The 18,991-nt window shown below is 39.7% G+C and overlaps 1 non-coding gene across 1 annotated transcript; it reads left to right on the forward strand.

Annotated features, from left to right (window-relative positions):
* The first annotated feature begins 896 nt into the window (after nt 1-896).
* Nucleotides 897-969, forward strand: TRNAF-GAA (transfer RNA phenylalanine (anticodon GAA)). Its single transcript has one exon. It is a non-coding gene; the product is annotated as a tRNA-Phe (tRNA).
* The last annotated feature ends 18,022 nt before the right edge of the window (nt 970-18,991 follow it).

Consider the following 18,991-nt stretch of genomic DNA (forward strand, 5'->3'; position numbering starts at 1 on the left):
CATCTCAATGATTAATGGAGATAACCTCCCTTTTTCCCTTTAAAAACTTTCATGGCCAAGCAGAATCTTCAGAGATGGTTTCTGGCGGACACTGAGCCTGCCATATCCCCAGATTGCCGGAATTCTGATTACAAGCAACTTTCCTTTCTACCAACATTTGTCTCTCTCTCGAGTACTGATTTTTGAGCAGCTTTTTGAGCAGTGAGCAACACTACCCCGCAACAGGTAACATCAAGACCTGGGTATCTTTGGAGGCCTGTTATTCTGTTACCACAGAGCTTTTCAGTTTATTTCATCTTTCTTGTTCATATTTTTTTGGTGTGCATTACACTTTAGTGATCTCTTTGGAGCTTTAACCTTCAGCTAGTTTCCAATCCTGGCTATGTTAATGAGCTTATGGGAACATTGCTTTTTTTTTTCTTCAGCCGTGCCATGTGGTGTGTGGGATCTTAGTTCCCTGACCAGGGATCCAACCCGTGCCCCCAGAAGTGGGAGCACGGAGTCTTAACCACTGGACAGCCAGGGAAGTCTGGGAACATTGCTTTTATGAAAAAGTGATATTTAATTAAATTTTTAAGTGGACCAAGCTGCCATTTTTCTAGAAATTAAGCATATATTAGGATGGAAATTCCAAGTAAAGATGTGTATTTTTTGGACGTGAAAAAAGTCCATGATTTATTTTTAAATGGAAAAAACAGATTGCAGGGCATTTAAACACAGAACTGAGAAAAGTAAAATTATTTATTACGTCTAGCTTGTAAACAGGTATCTTACCTCATCATCTCTGAAGATTTGTTAAATGCCTACTTCCAGCTGACTCTGAGTATTGATTTTTTTTATTATTATAAAACAAGTATTATTCCATTATAGTTATTCAGGAGAAGTCACCTGAACAAGCTGAAATAGCTCAGTTGGGAGAGCGTTAGACTGAAGATCTAAAGGTCCCTGGTTCAATCCCTGGTTTCAGCAGTAGTTTTGGGTTTTTGCACTAAATGTAGTTTCCTGGCAGTCTTAACCAAAATATAAGCTTTAAGGGGAATATTTGGTTATTATGTTTTGAGTGGGTCAATGAATTTTCAGGGAGGGGTGGTGTCAGGTGCCCTGGTGGGCCTTTTTACTAAACCCCCAATACCTTAGTACTTCCTGACTGTAATAATAATAGCTTACTTGTCTTGAGTACTTGCTGTATGTCAAGCTATCCTTTAAGCTTTCTCTGTGTATTAACTTATTTAAAATGACCACTAAAATTCTTGATAACTACTTGCTAAATAAATGAACAGTTTGGTGCCAGAGGCCTGGCATGTGGTTGGTACAAAATGACCTTTGCTTTGACTATCATTATTATTTCTGGTGTCTAAGAACTTTGCAAGCTAGAGCTATGAGATGTGAGTTGTTTCTAAGGACCCTTCACTCCTCAAACTAATAAGGCAGTGTTAAAGGCCATCGTTCCACTGTACCCTCTGTATTAACAATTCCTTGTTTTATATGGTAAATGTGAATGGCTATTTTCCCACCATGTTTTAATTTCTGCGAAGGGATTTAGCTTCGATTCCAAAGGTTCTTACCTGGCATCCATAGGCAGCAGGAGGTCTTTAAAGCCGCTGAAACTGAATGTAAATTTGAGTGTTCATGTGGACATTTCCCTGGGGAGAATGTCAGGGGTATCATCAAATTTTAGGTTTGTAACCTAGAAAAAGTTTAGAAAAGTTAGATGTGAAAAGTCTCCTTACCACAAATACTTGCTGATAGTTTGTGACCCAACACTTGTGTTTTTCCATGATGCTGAGTGATAGGGCTTTTCTTGATTATTGTGTCTTGCCCCTTGTCCAATGCTATCTACTGTGAGGGGGGTTTCAGGAGGGAGCCCAAGTTGTCAACAAACTTTCCTTCTGTAATGGTGGAGGCTCTTGGGGACAGATTTTTCCACAGTAAAGCAGACGACCATTTTTTAGAGGCCCCTGCTACTTCAGGGTACCCTCTCCATGACCTGTCCCCCATCACTTTGTTTAATCTGAAGAGGTGGGTACCACTTCTTTTTTTATACATTTTTATTTTATATTGGAGTATAGGTGATTTACAATGTTGTGTTAGTTTCAGGTGTACAGCAAAGTGATTCAGTTATACGTATACATATATCTATTCTTTTTCTGATTCTTTTCCCATTTAGGTTATTACAGGATATTGAGTAGAGTCCCCTGTGCTATACAGCAGGTCCTTGTTGATTATCTATTTTATATATAGTAGTGTGTGTATGTTAAAGCCAAACTACTAATTGATCCCTCCCCCCAACCCTTCCCCTTCGGTAACCATAAGTTTGCTTTCTAAGTCTGTGAGTCTGTTTCTATTTTGTAAATAAGTTTATTTGTATCATTTTTTTTAGATTCCACATATAAGTGATATATGATATTTGTCTTTGTCTGACTTACTTCACTTAGTATGATAACCTCTAGGTCCATCCATGTTACTGCAAATGGCATTATTTCATTTTTTTATGGCTGAATAATATTCCATTGCATATATGTATTACATCTTCTTTATTCATCTGTTTTTATTTATTTATTTAAACATCTTTACTGGAGTATAATTGCTTTACAATGTTGTGTTAGTTTCTGCTGTATAACAAAGTGAATCAGCTATATGTATACATATATCCCCATATCCCCTCCCTCTTGTGTCTCCCTCCCACCCTCCCTACCCCACCCCTATAGATGGTCACAAAGCACAGAGCTGATCTCCCTGTGCTACGTAGCTGCTTTCCACAAGCTATCTATTTTACATTTGGTAGTGTATATATGTCAACGCTACTCTCCCACATCATCCCAGCTACCCTTCCCCCTCCCCATGTCCTCAGGTCCATTCTCTACATCTGCATCTTTATTCCTGTCCCTCCCCTAGGTTATCAGAACCATTTTTTTTTTAAGTTTCCATATATATGTGTTAGTATATGGTATTTGTTTTCTCTTTCTGACTTACTTCACTCTGTATGACAGTCTCTAGATCCACCCACATCTCTGCAAATGACCCAGTTTTCCTTCTTATTGCTGAGTAATATTCCATTGTATATATGTACCACATCTTCTTTACCCAGTAATCTGCTGATGGGCATTTAGGTTGCTTCCATGACCTGGCTATTGTAAATAGTGCTGCAGTGAACAATGGGGTGCATGCGTATTTTTGATTTATGGTTTTCTCAGGGTATATGCCCAGTAGTGGGATTGCTGGGTAATATGGTAGTTCTAGTTTTAGTTTTTTAAGGAACCTCCATACTGTTCTCCATAGTGACTGTATCAATGAACATTCCCACCAACAGTGCAAGAGGGTTGCCTTTTATCCACACCCTCTCCAGTATTTAATGTTTGTAGATTTTTGATGATGGCCATTCTGACCAGTGTGAGGTGATACCTCATTGCAGTTTTGATTTGCATTTCTCTAATGATTAGCGATCTTGAGCATCCTTTCATGTGTTTGTTGGCAATCTGTATAACTTTGGAGAAGTGTCTATTTAGGTCTTCTGCCCATTTTTGGATTGGGTTCTTTGTTTTTCTGATATTGAGCTGCATGAGCTGCTTGTATATTTTGGAGATTAACCCTTTGTCAGTTGCTTCATTTGCAAATATTTTCTCCCATTCTGAGGGTTGCCTTTTCATCTTGTTTATGGTTTCCTTTGCTGTGCAAAAGCTTTTAAGTTTCATTAGGTCCCATTTGTTTATTTTTGTTTTTATTTCCATTTCTGTAGGAGGTGGGTTAAAAAGGATCTTGCTGTGATTTATGTCATAGAGTGTTCTTCCTATGTTTTCCTCTAAGAATTTTATAGTGTCTGGTCTTACATTTAGGTCTTTAATCCATTTTGAGTTTATTTTTGTGTATGGTGTTAGGAGGTGTTCTAATTTCATTCTTTTACATGTAGCTGTCCAGTTTTCCCAGCACCACTTATTGAAGAGGCTGTCTTTTCTCCATTGTATATTCTTGTGTCCTTTATCAAAGATAAGGTGACCATATGTGCGTGGGTTTATCTCTGGGCTTTCTATCCTGTTCCATTGATCTATATTTCTGTTTTTGTGCCAGTACCATACTGTCTTGATTACTGTGGCTTTGTATTATAGTCTGAAGTCAGGGAGCCTGATTCCTCCAGCTCCATTTTTCATTCTCAAGATTGTTTTTGCTATTCAGGGTCTTTTGTGTTTCCACATAAATTGTGAAATTTTTTGTTCTAGTTCTGTGAAAAATGCCAGTGGTAGTTTGATAGGGATTGCATTGAATCTGTAGATTGCTTTGGGTAGCATAGTCATTTTCACAATGTTGATTCTTCCAATCCAAGAACATGATATATCTCTCCATCTGTTTGTATCATCTTTAATTTCTTTCATCAGTGTCTTATAGTTTTCTGCATACAGGTCTTTTTTCTCCTTAGGTAGGTTTATTCCTAGTTATTTTATTCTTTTTGTTGCAATGGTAAGTGGGAGTGTTTCTTAATTTCTCTTTCTGATTTTTGATCATTAGTGTATAGGAATGCAAGAGATTTCTATGCATTAATTTTGTACCCTGCTACTTTACCAAATTCATTGATTAGCTCTAGTCATTTTCTGGTAGCATCTTTACGCATCTCTATGTATAGTATCATGTTATCTGCAAACAGTGACAGCTTTACTTCTTCTTTTCTGATTTGGATTCCTTTTATTTATTTTTCTTCTCTAATTGCTGTGGCTAAAACTTCCAAAACTATGTTGAATAATAGTGGTGAGAGTGGGCAACCTTGTCTTGCTCCTGATCTTAGTGGAAATGGTTTTAGTTTTTCACCGTTGAGAACAATGTTGGCTGTGGGTTTCTCATATATGGCCTTTATTCTGTTGAGGTACGTTCCCCCTATGCCTACTTTCTGGAGAGTTTTTATCATAAGTGGGTGTTGAATTTTGTCGAAAGCTTTCTCTGCATCTATTGAGATGATCATATGGTTTTTATCCTTCAGTTTGTTAATATGGTATATCACATTGATTGATTTTCGTATATTGAAGAATCCTTGTATTCCTGGGATAAACCCTACTTGATCATGGTGTATGATCCTTTTAATGGGTTGTTGGATTCTGTTTGCTAGTATTTTGTTGAGGATTTTTGCATCTGTGTTCATCAGTGATATTGGTCTGTAGTTTTCTTTTTTTGTGACATCTCTGTCTGGTTTTGGTATCAGGGTGATGGTGATCTCATAGAATGAGTTTTGGTGTGTTCCTCCCTCTGCTATATTTTGGAAGAGTTTGAGAAGGATAGGTGTTACCTCTTCTCTAAATGTTTGATAGAATTCGCCTGTGAAGCCATCTGGTCCTGGGCTTTTGTTTGTTGGAAGATTTTTCATCACAGTTTCAATTTCAGTGGTTGTGATTGGTCTGTTTATATTTTTTATTTCTTCCTGGTTCAGTCTCAGAAGGTTGTGCTTTTCTAAGAATTTGTCCATTTCTCCCAGGTTGTCCATTTTAGTGGTATATAGCTGCCTGTAGTAATCCCTCATGATTCTTTGTATTTCTGCAGGGTCAGTTTTTACTTCACCTTTTTTATTTCTAATTCTGTTGATTTGAGTCTTCTCCCTTTTTTTCTTGATGATTCTGGCTAGTGGTTTATCAATTTTGTTTATCTTCTCAAAGAACCAGCCTTTAGTTGTATTGATCTTCATTTCGTTTTCATTTATTTCTGATCTGATCTTTATGATTTCTTTCCTTCTGCTAACTTTGGGTTTTTTTTGTTCTTCTTTCTCTAATTGCTTTAGGTGTAAGGTTAGGTTGTTTATTTGAGATGTTTCTTGTTTCTTAAGGTAGGATTGTATTGCTATAAACTTCCCTCTTAGAACTGCTTTTGCTGCATCTCATAGGTTTTGGGTCGTTGTGTTTTCATTGTCATTTGTTTCTAGGAATTGTTTGATTTCCTCTTTGATTTCTTCAGTGATCTCTTGGTTATTTAGTAGTGTATTGTTTATCCTCCATGTGTTTGTATTTGTTACAGATTTTTTTTCCTGTAATTGATATCTAGTCTCATAGTGTTGTGGTGGAAAAGGTACTTGATATGATTTCAATTTTCTTAAATTTACCAAGGCTTGATTTGTGACCCAAGGTATGATCTATCCTGGAGAATGTTCCATGAGCACTTGAGAAGGAAGTGTATTCTGTTGTTTTTGGATGGAATGTCCTATAAATATCAATTAAGTCCATCTTGTTTAATGTATCGTTTAAAGCTTGTGTTTCCTTATTTATTTTCATTTTGGATGATCTGTCCATTGGTGAAAGTGGGATGTTAAAGTCCCCTACTATTATTGTATTGCTATTGATCTCCCCTTTTATGGCTGTTAGCATTTGCCTTATGTATTGAGGTGCTCCTATGTTGGGTGCATAAATATTCACAATTGTTATATCTTCTTCTTGGATTGATCCCTTGATCATTATGTAGTGTTCCTCTTTGTCTCTTGTAATAGTCTTTATCTTAAGGTCTACTTTTGCCTGATACGAGAATTGCTACTCCAGCTTTCTTTTGATTTCCATTTGCATGGAATATCTTTTTCCATCCCTTCACTTTCAGTCTGTATGTGTCCCTAGATCTGAAGTGGGTCTCTTGTAGACAGCATATATATGGGTCTTGTCTTTGTATCCATTCAGCCAGTCTATGTCTTTTGGTTGGAGCATTTAATCCATTTACATTTAAGGTAATTATCGATATGTATGTTCCTATTACCATTTTCTTAATTGTTTTGGGTTTGTCTTTGTAGGTCATTTCCTTCTCTTGCGTGTCCTGCCTAGAGAAGTTTCTTTAGCATTTGTTGTAAAGCTGGTTTGGTGGTGCTGAATTCTCTTAATTTTTGCTTGTCTGTAAAGGTTTTAATTTCTCCGTCGAATCTGAGTGTGATCCTTGCTGTGTAGAGTAATCTTGGTTGTAGGTTTTTCCTTTTCATCACTTTAAATATGTCCTGCCACTGCCTTCTGGCTTGCAGAGTTTCTTCTGAAAGATCAGCTGTTAACCTTATGGGGATTCCCTTGTATGTTATTTGTTGCTTTTCCCTTGCTGCTTTCAATATTTTTTCTTTGTATTTAATTTTTGATAGTTTGATTAATATGTGTTTTGGTGTGTTTCTCCTTGGATTTGTCCTGTATGGGACTCTCTGTGCTTCCTGGACTTGATTGACTATTTGTTTTCCCATATTAGGGAAGTTTTCAACTATAATCTCTACAAATATTTTCCCAGTCCCTTTCTTTTTCTCTTCTTCTTCTGGAACCCCTATAATTCAAATATTGGTGTGTTTAATGTTGTCCCCAAGGTCTCTGAGACTGTCCTCAGTTCTTTTCATTCTTCTTTCTTTATTCTGCTCTGCGGTAGTTATTTCCACTATTTTATCTTCCAGGTCACTTATCTGTTCTTCTGCCTCAGTTATTCTGCTACTGATTCCTTCTAGAGAATTTTAAATTTCATTTATTGTATTTTTCATCCTTGTTTGTTTGCTCTTCAGTTCTTCTAGGTCCTTGTTAAATGTTTCTTGTATTTTCTCCATTCTATTTCCAAGATTTTGGATCATCTTTACTATCATTACTCTGAATTCTTTTTCAGGTAGACTGCCTATTTCTTCTTCATTTGTTTGGTCTGGTGGATTTTTACCTGCTCTTTCATCTGCTGCATATTTCTCTGTCTTCCCATTTTGCTTAACTTACTGTGTTTGGGGTCTCCTTTCACAGGCTGCAGGTTCGTAGTTCCCATTGTTTTTGGTGTCTGCTCCCAGTGGGTAAGTTTGGTTCAGTGGGTTGTGTAGGCTTCCTAGTGGAGGGGACTGGTGCCTGTGTTCTGGTGGGTGAGGCTGTATCTTGTTTTTCTGGTGGGCAGGGCTGTGTCCGGTGGTGTGTTTTGGTGTGTCTGTGAACTTAGTATGATTTTGGGCAGCCTCTCTGCTAATGGGTGGGGTTGTGTTCCTGTCTTGCTAGTTGTTTGTCATGGGGTGTCCAGAATTGGAGCTTGCTGGCCGTTGGGTGGAGCTGGGTCTTAGCATTGAGATGGCGATCTCTGGCAGAGCTCTCACTGATGGATATTTCGTGGGGCCAGGAGGTCTCTGGTGGACCAATATCCTGAACTCGGCTCTCCCACCTCAGAGGCTCCAGGCTGGAGCTCCAAGACCCTGTCAGCCACACAGCTCAGAGGAAAAGAGAGAAAAATGAAAGAAAAAAAATTTAAAAAGAAAAATTAAAAAAATTATTAAAATTTAAAAAGTAATAAAAAAAGAAAAGAGCAACAAAAGCAATAAACAAATCCACAAATGATAACAAGCAGTAAAAACTATACTAAGGTAAATATAAAAATCAGAAACAAGTCATTCGCAGACAGCAAACCCCTTGTTTACATTTGCTCCCAAAGTCCACTGCCTCAATTTTGGGTTGATTTGTTGTCTATGCAGGTATTCCACAGATGCAGGGTACATCAAGTTGATTGTGGAGATTTAATCCGCTGCTCCTGAGGCTGCTGGGAGAGATTTCCCTTTCTCTTCTTTGTTCGCACAGCTCCCAGGGTTCAGCTTTGGGTTTGGCCCCACCTCTGTGTGTAGGTTGCCCTCAGGCTTCTGTTCCACCCAGACAGGATGGGAAAGCAGTGGCTGATTAGGGGGCTCTGGCTCACTCATGCCAGCGGAGGGTGTGGAGGGAGTGGTACAGTAGTTATAATTGGAATGTGGGTGAGTCTGTGGTGGCAGAGGTCAGCGTGATGTTGCAACAGCCTCAGGTGCGCCATGTATTCTTCCGGGGAAGTTGTCCCTGGATAATGGGACCCTGGCAGTGGCGGGCTGCACAGGCTCCCGGGAGGGGAGATGTGGATAGTGACCTGTGCTTGCACACAGGATTCTTATTGGCTGCAGCAGCAGCGTTAGCAGTTCATGCTCGTCTCTGGGGTCTGAGCTGATAGCCGCTCACGCCTGTCTCTGGAGCTCGTTTAGGCGGTGCTCTGCCTTCTGTGGGCAGACAGGGAAGGATCACCTCTTCTTGTGCACCCTGAAACAATGGTCTCTTGACTCTTAAGCAGTTCCAGACTTTTTCCCGGACTCCCTCCCCGTTACCTATGGTGCACTAGCCCCCTTCAGGCTGTGTTCACGCAGCCACCCCAGTCCTCTCCCTGGGGTCTGATCTCTAAAGCCCAAGCCTCAGCTCCCAGCCCCCACCCACCCTGGCAGGTGAGCAGACGAGCCCCTCGGGCTGGTGAGTGCTGGTATGCACTGATCCTCTGTGCGGGAACCTCTCCACTTTGCCTTCCGCATCCCTGTTGCTGCGCTCTCCTCCGTGGCTCCAAAGCTTTGCCCCCCCACGGTCTCCACCAGTGACGAGGCTTCCTAGTGCATGTAAACTTTTCCTCCTTCACAGCGCCCTCCCAGAGGTGCAGGTCCTGTCCCTATTCTTTTGTCTCTGTTTTTTCTTTTTTCTTTTGCCTTACCCAGGTACGTGGGGAGTTTCTTGCCTTTTAGGAAGTTGAGGTCTTCTGCCAGCGTTCAGTGGGTGTTCTGCAGGAGTTGTTCGACATGTAGATGTATTTTTGATGTATTTGTGGGGAGGAAGGTGAGCTCTACGTCTTACCTATCCATTCATCTGTTGATGGACATTTAGGTTGTTTCATGTCTTAGCTATTATAAACAGTGCTGATATGAACATTGGGGTGCATTTATCTTTTTGAATTATGGTTTTCTCCAAATATATGCCCAGAAGTGTGATTGCTGGATCATATGGTAGCTCCATTTCTAGTTTTTAAGGAATCTCCATACTGTTTTCCACAGTGGCAGTAACCAATTTACATTCCCACCAACAGTGTAGGAGGGTTCCCTTTTCTCTACACCCTCTCCAACATCTATTATTTGTAGACTTTGATGATGGCCATTCTGACTGGTGTGATGTGATACCTCATTGTCGTTTTGATTTGCATTTCTCTAATAATTAGCGATGTTGAGCATCTTTTCATGTGCTTTTTGGTCATCTGTATGTATTCTTTGGAGAAATATCTATTAAGATCTTCTACTCATAACCTTTTTTGAGTAGGTTATTGAGTAACTCAATAACCTTTTTTGATTGGGTCATTATTATTATTATTTTTTATATTGAGCTGCATGAGCTGTTTGTATATTTTGGAGATTAATCCCTTGTCGGTTGCATCGTTTACAAATATTTTCTACCATTATGTGGGTTGTCTTTTCATTTTGCTTATGGTTTCCTTTGCTATGCAAAAGCTTTTAAGTTTAATTAGGTCCTATTTGTTTACTTTTGTTTTTATTTCCATTACTCTAGGAGGTGGAACCAAAAGGATCTTGCTGTGATTTATGTCAAAGAGGGTTCTGCCTATGTTTTCCTCTAAGAGTTTTATAGTATCCAGTCTTACATTTAGGTCTTTAATCCATTTTGAGTTTATTTTTGTGTATGGTGTTAGGAAGTGTTCTAATTTCATTCTTTGACATGTAGCTGTCCAGTTTTCCCAGCACCACTTATTGAAGAGACTGTCTTTTCTCCATTGTATATTCTTGCTTCCTTTGTCATAAATTAGTTGACTATAGGTGTGTGGGTTTATTTCTGGGCTTTCTATCCTGTTCCATTGATCTATATTTCTGTTTTTGTGCCAGTACCATACTATTTTGATTACAGTAGCTTTGTATTATAGTCTGAAGTCAGGGAACCTGATTCCTCCTGCTCAGTTTTTCTTTCTCAAGATTGCTTTGGCTATTTGGGGTCTTTTATGTTTCCATACAAATGAAAAAAAATTTGTTCTAGTTCTGTTAAGAATGTCATTGGTAATTTGATAGGGATTGCATTGAATCTGTAGGTTGCCTTGGGTAGTATAGTGATTTTGACAATATTGATTCTTCCAATCCAAGAACATGGTATATTTTCCATCTGTTCATTTCATCTTTGATTTTTTTCATCAGCATCTTATAGTTTTCAGAGTACAGATCTTTTGCTTCCTTAGGTAGGTTTATTCCTATGACTTTATTCTTTCTGATGTGATGGTAAATGGGATTGTTTCCTTAAATTCTCTTTCTGATCTTTCATTGTTAGTGTATAGGAGTGAAACAGATTTCTGCATATTAACTTTGTATCCTGCAACTTTACCGAATTCATTGATGAGCTCTAGTAGTTTTCTCATAGCATCTTGAGGATTCTATATGTATAATATCATGTCATCTGCAAAGTGAAAATTTTATCACTTCTTCTGATTGTTTCTTTTTGGGGGAGATTAATGATGAAGTCCCCATATCGTTTTTACTATTCTACTCTTTTCCTTTAGCTTTCATTCTTGTTGATGGGATTTGTAGTCAATCCGGATGTACAGATGCAATACCAGGCAATGGCTGCCTGTTCTTCCATCTTTATGTTATTTAATATTTATCACCTAAATGATATCTCTATGCCTTGACTGTATTTTGTCAAGAGGTAGCATTTTCAGTTCATGCAAGGCATTCATCAGGCTTTAGGTATAAACCTCTTTAATCAATTCCATCATGGGGGTAGTTTTTCCATACCACCGAGAAATTCTCCAACACTAGCTGGGTGTCCTACAATTCAGCTCAATTCTGACACTATCTGCCTGGAGATAGCACCAGATGCTACAGGTTAAGGACTCAGTCCTGCAAGACTGCCACCCCCCCCCCCCCCCCCGCCGCCGCCCCTCTTCATATGCCAGTCGCAAGCTCAAGTTGTCAGTTGTGCTTCTGACTCACTAGCTATAGATTGGAGCTGCCAATGACTCCCTCCTTGGGTTTGACTAATTTACTAGTGCAGCTCACAGAACTCAGAGAAACATTCTACTTATTAGATCATCAGCTTATTATAAAAAGATATAGCTCAGGAACAGCAAAATGGAAGAGATGCATAGGACAAGGTATAAGGAGGGCTTGGAGATTCTATTCCCTTTCTGAGTGCACCACTTTCCCTGAATCTCCATATTTCACCAACATAGATGCTCTCCAAATCTTGTCCTTTTCAATTTTTATGGAGGCTTCATTACATGGGCAAGATTAGGTTAGCTTTGGCCATCAGTGATTGATTCAACTTCCAGCTTCTCCCCACTCCACTCCTCAGAGGTCAGGGGGTGGGACTGAAAGTTCCAACCCTCAAATCATGTGGTTGGCTCTCTTGGCAGCCAGCCCCCAGCCTTAGGTACTGTCCAAAAGTTACCTCATAACATAACAATTTTTTGCTCTCATCACCTAGGAAATTCCAAGGGTTTAAGCAGCTGAGTCAAAAATGAGGACAAAGGCCAAATATGTACTTTTTATTGTAAATCACAACATCACAAGGCATTTACATAAAATACAAATGCAGCATGTTATCCTGTTTTGACCCTTATTTTTCCCTAAGAATTTACTCACACTTCCAGATAAGCTGCTGTTGCCTGCAGAATGGATGGTTCAGGTACTGCGTTTCTGCTATGAGGCTGGAGCGAGGGAAGAGAGTCCCCATAGAGGTCTGAGAGCTAAAGGAGTGAGCCAGATACATGGAGAATCACCAAGCATCCAACACCACAGTCCACTTCCAAACACCAAGTCTATTGGGATATAGGCAGGATCTGCATCAAAATGATGAGACCAAGTGTTTGTTGACTGAAAAAAATGCACAACCTAAATGTTGAAAGTTATGCTTTATTCAGCAGACATTCTGAGGACTTCAAGCCCAGGACACAGCATCTCAGATAACGCTGAGAAACTGTTCCGAAGAGGCAAGTGGGGGAGCCAGGACATATAGAAGTTTTTGCAGCAGAAGACCAGGTAGGTGAAACATCAAAATATTACTGTTAATCAAAGAAAACCAGACATCTCAAGTTAATGAATTTAACGCCTTTCTATGTATGGGAAGATGCAAAGTCTGGGCTCATTCTGATTCCTAATTTTTTTTCTGAGTTGCAAAGTACACATTTTTATTTTTATTTTTTAAGGAGCTCTACCTTTTGCTTTAGGACAGAGAATCTCAGAAGAGTCTTGAACATGTGTGGGTCCGTAGCTGCGAATTTCAAACCTTTGGGCCTGCCATTTAAAAAAAATACAAATTAATCTTTCATATGAGAATACACTAAAATTAAATATGGAGGTTTAACTTGCATTAAGGGTTGGAAAGTAGTTTGACAACGTTGTGGTTTTCTTTATCTTGACCCGAGTGTATATTTCTATTGTGAAAATTGACATTTGTGCCTGGAGAGTCCCAGAGAACCGAGGGAAAAACACTTATTCCAGGACACCTAATACAGTGTCATTCACCCATTGTGCACTCAGCACATGTGTTATTGAAGCCTCCTTCCCCTGTTTAATTAAACACATCTAATCCATGCCTAGTAAACAATTGGGCTTCAGCCATACTTTGTCAACCAACTCCCTGGAGAGCCCTCGATATGGAAACAGTATGGCTCATGTTGACCTGACTGAAGGTAGGCTTGATGGCTGAACCCTCCTTGATGTAGGGAAGCTGAGCTTCAGGCTTCAGGGTTTGCCCGACCATCAAAGCCCAGATTTACTGCTTAGCTGAAAAGACACTGCCTGGCTTCCGGGATGAGGGACAGTTTTTGTGTTATATCTTTTCCTCAGTTCCGTCTTTTGGATTGCCCTAGATGCCACCAGAAATGCACTTTCTCATGGTCTCTACAACCTTCCAGGTCTAGCTCAGTTCCTACCTCCTCCAGAGTCTCCCATAATTACTCAACCCCACTTTGATCTCTTAGCTGCAGTGTCCTGCCAGCAGCTAATTTTCATGTATTGTTATTTTATGTCTTGTCATTTCATCTAGGCCAGCTTCACCTGGGACATGCATGCTGCCTTACACTCTGGTTACGTACCACAGTCCTCAGGATACAGCAAATGACAATCAAAGTCTTATAACTTTAGAAATTATCGGAAATACATTTTTGGCCTCTCGCCTTCTGAGATGGCCCACACTCCGTCTATGGGAGTGTGTTTCTCCCAGGGTCACTCTCACTCTCTGAGACAGACAGCATTCTGTTTATGGAATGTGTATCTCTCTAAATAAACCTGCTTTCACTTTACCAAAAAAAAAAAAAGAATAAAAGAAAAAGAAAAAAGAAAAAAAAGAAAAAACATTATTTACTCACAGGCCAAAAAGCCCAGGGATTCTGTGCGATTGCAAAAGCAAATTAGCAATTGTAAGAAATATGTCTCACACAAGGAGATTTTTCAATACCCCTGCCACTTACTTAGGTGAGTTGAGACTATCTTGGGGGGGGTCATCTTTTACGATGGGAAAAAAACAACAAACAGTAACCTTGTACAATCATATTCCAGGTCAAGTGGCCTGGAATGTCATCCTGTAGGAATTTGTATTTTCTAAGTTTGTATCTTCCTTGAATAATAGCAATCACTTAAGATATTTAAAAATAAGTTTCAAATTAAAATTTAGACTTGAGGCTAGTTCCATGTATATTCCTTTAAACATTGTTTAAAATTGAGTTACAATTTACATACAGTAAATTTCACTCAGAGGCCGTCATGTAACCACCACCACAACCAAGATACAGAGCACTTCCATCACCACCCCACCAAATTCACCCAACCTTTCACAGTTAACTCCTTCCCCCATGCCCAGGTATCAGGTAAGACCTGGTCAGTTTTCTGTCCCTAGAGTTTTGCTTTTTCCAGAATGTCCTAAATGGAATCACGCAGTGTGGAGCCTTTTGAGTCTTCTTTCAGTTAGCACAGTGCATTTGAGGTTCATCCATGTGCTTGTGTGTATCAGTAGTTTTTTCCTTTTTATTGCTGAGCATGCATATTCTTTTATGGATTATTGGAATCTTGGTTTTACAAGGAGTTGGGGGATCTGAGGTCACTATTGACAACCTGTGTACGCCTGTGACCGATGCCTCCCTTGGTTCACACTGACTGTACTGTCTGCAGCCACTGTGATCTTCCATGCCAGGACCCAAGTTAAAGAAACATGTGAAGGGACCGGCTGAGCCTTCTTGGGAAGGCCGAGGTGCCGGAGGAGGTAAAGTGTTGCCTGGTGACATTTGGGGGTTGAGAGAGGCGAGCAGAGGCCACCACACTAAGCATTAATCCCTCCTTGTATGCCTATGTGATGGGAATAGTATTTTTTTTAACTTGAATTACTGTAGTCTGCTTACACATCCCATCAAATGTACATATATAAAAACAAAAAGATAATTATGGAGAAGGAAGTTGACAGGACAATAAGAGATCTTTTTGTGTTCCCAATATACTCGCCACACATCCAAGTTTCCAAGTATCTTGTCTGGGTCAGAGCTAGAAATTTTCTTAAGACCATGTCACAAGGATGTACATACTTGGAAAACCCAAATCTATTTCCAAGACTGTTTTTAATCGTTTGGAACCACAGTTTCCCAGAATCCCACCCCTTCTCTGCTCCGCCTCTGAGGCTGTCACCTGCTCTCAGCTGGGTGTTTAGAATGGCCTCCTATCCTGTCTCTGTGCCTCTGCCCTGGCCCCTCCATTTATTCTAACCCAGCAGCTATAGTGGTCTCCAATGAACAAAGCGAATCTCTCATTCCTCGGCTCAAACCATGCAATGATTGCCATTTCCCTTGGAGGACAAGCCAGTGTCCTTTCTTCACATGCAGGGTCCCACCCAGTTTGACCTCACCCCCTTCAACCCTCACTCCACTCACTCTGGGGCAGACACACTGACTCTGTGATGTTCCAGGACATTATTCCCTCACCTCCTTCAAATCTTTGCTTAAACCACCTTCTCAATGGTGTCCACTCTGTCCTCCCCATCTGGAAATTTAACTGTTGCTCACCCCCATTTCAGGAGCTCTAGATCACTTTTACTGTATTTTTTCCCTACTTGCTGAGAGCTATAAACTCTTACGATAATGCGTAGATTCTTGATATAGCTGCAAGACTTAAGATGAATCACATTTCTAAACTGTTAATCATAATTCTGATTCTTTGGTTCAGTTTGAAGCCAGACACTGTGATAGATGCTGGGGATGAGAGCTTTACCAGGAACATGGGCAAGGAGGTAGAGGAAGCTCTGCAAACAAAGCAGAAGACAACTGGGGAAAGGTCAGGGGAAAATTCAGAAGAAGCGGTCTCTCAATGCTGGCAGAAGGATGAGCAAAAGTTTGCAGATCAGACAAGGAGAGGGTATTGTTTCATGTAGATAAGAGTAGATGTGGAAAAGGCATAGAGCTGTGGAACCACACTGGGGCTAAACCACAGAAGTGAAGTATCATTTGAGAGGTGAGTGTAGGTGGGGTGGCGTCGTGGTGGCAGGAGACAAGTTTGGACCACTGGGCGGGGCCAGATCATAAGGGGTCTTTACACCCTACTAAGGAGCCTGAACTTGATCATACAAGGTCACTAATGCAACTTAATTTAGAAAGTCTGCTAACTTGCTCCATATTAGGGATTTATCTTAGCTTGACAATGACATCTTTGATTAAGAAATGTTTAATTTTCTTTACTTAGTGTAAATCCAAAAGATCATGCACATAAGAAGTTGAGGGTCTAGAGAATAGGGTGGCAGTGCATGCTTTCAGCTGCCTAGGAAAGAATATTTTGTATATAAACATTCTTGTGTAAATCTATGCACAGGTCAAATGAAAAGCTATTTTGCAGTGTCACACTATCTTTAGATGTGTGACAAGGAACTCATAATTTAGCATATTTAAGAGATTTCTCCACGAGAAATAACCATACTGAGATAATTGGGTTTTCAGTACTCCCTGTCTTAAATTGCAGAGATTCCTTTAGCCATTTTAACAAATCAAGATTCTCAGGAGAAAACAAAGCAAAAAAATCAACCTCTACAATCTTTCTCTTTACACCTCCTCATTTCTGCTCCCCAGGATATGAAATTTAATCTCCTACTCCCCACCCCCCCACCTTTTTTTGCAGTTTTTTTCTTCAGCGATCTTCAGATACCTTTGGCCCTGAGTTCGGTGTGTTTCAGTGGCTCATTTAGGTCACTGAAAATGAGTCCTCCTCTGGCCTGATTATGACGGAAAGCAAAATTATCTTTCCCAATGATTCTATTGATCCAGGAAACACTCTGGGAGCCATAAAAGATGTCAGTGCAGATTTGCCTGCTGTTTACATTGAAGGTAACACAGTCATGAATATCCAAAGAGATACAGAATAAACCATTTTGTTAACTATTGGGTTTAAAGGTTTTCCTACAAGTGCAATAATCAAGTGACATGAGGTCGTATTTTTTCAGGAATCTTATTACTTAGTAAAATGAGCTGTTTTTTCTAGACAGGTTTGACTGGGAAGTAGATGATGTGATTTGCCAGTGATCACTGATCAATGATGTGTCCACTTAGTTCTTAGTGCAATAAATTCATGGGGGATATAAGGATCCATTGACTGAAAATTCCCTTTTGCTTGTTGGAAATTACTGAAGTGTGCTTTAAAATAATCGAAATAATCCATTTTTAGTACTTGATGAGATGTTGAAGTTTTATCCCCTTGCAAAATCAAAATCTGCTGCTTAGTATGTTAATGTGTTATTTGCAAAGCTAATACCATAATTTCAAGCCCAAAGACTCCCCAAACCCTTGCAAATAATCAAAGAAAAGTCAGGCATTCAATATGCATGCGGGAGGGTGCCATGTATCTGTAGGTCACCGCCATGTCAAGACAGATAAGACACAAGGCCTGATGAACTGGGTTCTAGTTCTGGCTTCATCAACAATTGTCTTTACAAGTCAATTAAACTATCCGAGCCTGAATTTTTCTTTTCTTTTTTTTTTGTTTTAAATCTGTAAAATAAAGAAATAAACATATCTTATTTAGTTAAAATAAAGGATCTTAAACTTCTCTAAAACTATATATCATCCTTTTGCTCTTATTCTTGGTAGGTGATAACCTTCTGCTTGTAACTTTCAAGGAATAAACTCAAGCCTGGGAACTTAAATTGTATCACACTCCTGAGTTGAAGAATGAGATTAATTAAAAATGTTAATCTCTAAATTGACAAGTTTAGGTATTTTCCTATAGCTTTCATTTATTTGTACCACTTGGTGATTAATAACGAACAATAAGTGTTTTTAATAAGTATCAGACAATTAAATGAGAATTCCTAGGAACTGACCTGGCATAGTTGTTTTTAAAAGCTCCCCAGATACATTAATATGCAGCCACTGGTATGAACACTTACCATATAGGTATTCTGAGCTTTCCTCTTCACATCTTAAGTGAAGCCCACTGTGCAAATATGCATCCAGACCAAAATAATGATTGAGCTGAACTAACTCATGCAGGAGACAAAAATCTGTGAGTATCTGCAAACGTGGCTAGCTAAAATGTGAGATCTTTGAGAAAGAAAACTCAATTGCATGTGCAATCTGCCCTCCATTTTCTCAACAGAACATAAAACCACTGAAAGGATAAAGTTAGAGCAAGTGGAAGGACAGTGGTTTTGTTTTATTTATTTTTTAATTTATTTATTATTTATTTTTGGTTGCGTTGGGTGTTCCTTGCTGTGCGCGGGCTTTCTCTAGTTGTGGCGAGCGAGGGCTACTCTTCGTTGCGGTGCACAGGCTTCTCATTGCGGTGGCTTCCCTTGTTGTGGAGCACGGACTCTAGGTGCGCGGGCTTCAGTAGTTGTGGCTTGCGGGCTCTAGAGCTCAGGCTCAGTGGTTGCGGTGCAAGGGCTTAGTTGCTCCGAGGCATGTGGGATCTTCCCAGACCAGGGCTTGAACCTGTGTCTACTACATTGGCAGGTGGATTCTTAACCACTGAGCCACCAGGGAAGTCCCAGGACAGTGGTTTTAGATTTAGGTTGTGTGTGTGTGTGTTTTATATTTAAAAGAGATTTCATCAGGTTCTTTTTCTGTGATGTTTAGAAGTATTAACCATCCCAACACATAAGAAATTAATTATGTGGCGAATCAGGTGCATGGCCTAACTATGTAATTCTTGGTTGCCATAGAAACAGACAGAATATAGATTTTGCTTGCCTATCACAGGTTCCTGGTATGTGTGGGGCTCTGCCCACAGAGGTAACTTAAGCAAGGTCTTTTC

This window comes from Eschrichtius robustus, chromosome 5, assembly GCF_028021215.1.
Source record: "Eschrichtius robustus isolate mEscRob2 chromosome 5, mEscRob2.pri, whole genome shotgun sequence".
In the NCBI taxonomy this organism is placed as follows: domain Eukaryota; kingdom Metazoa; phylum Chordata; class Mammalia; order Artiodactyla; family Eschrichtiidae; genus Eschrichtius; species Eschrichtius robustus.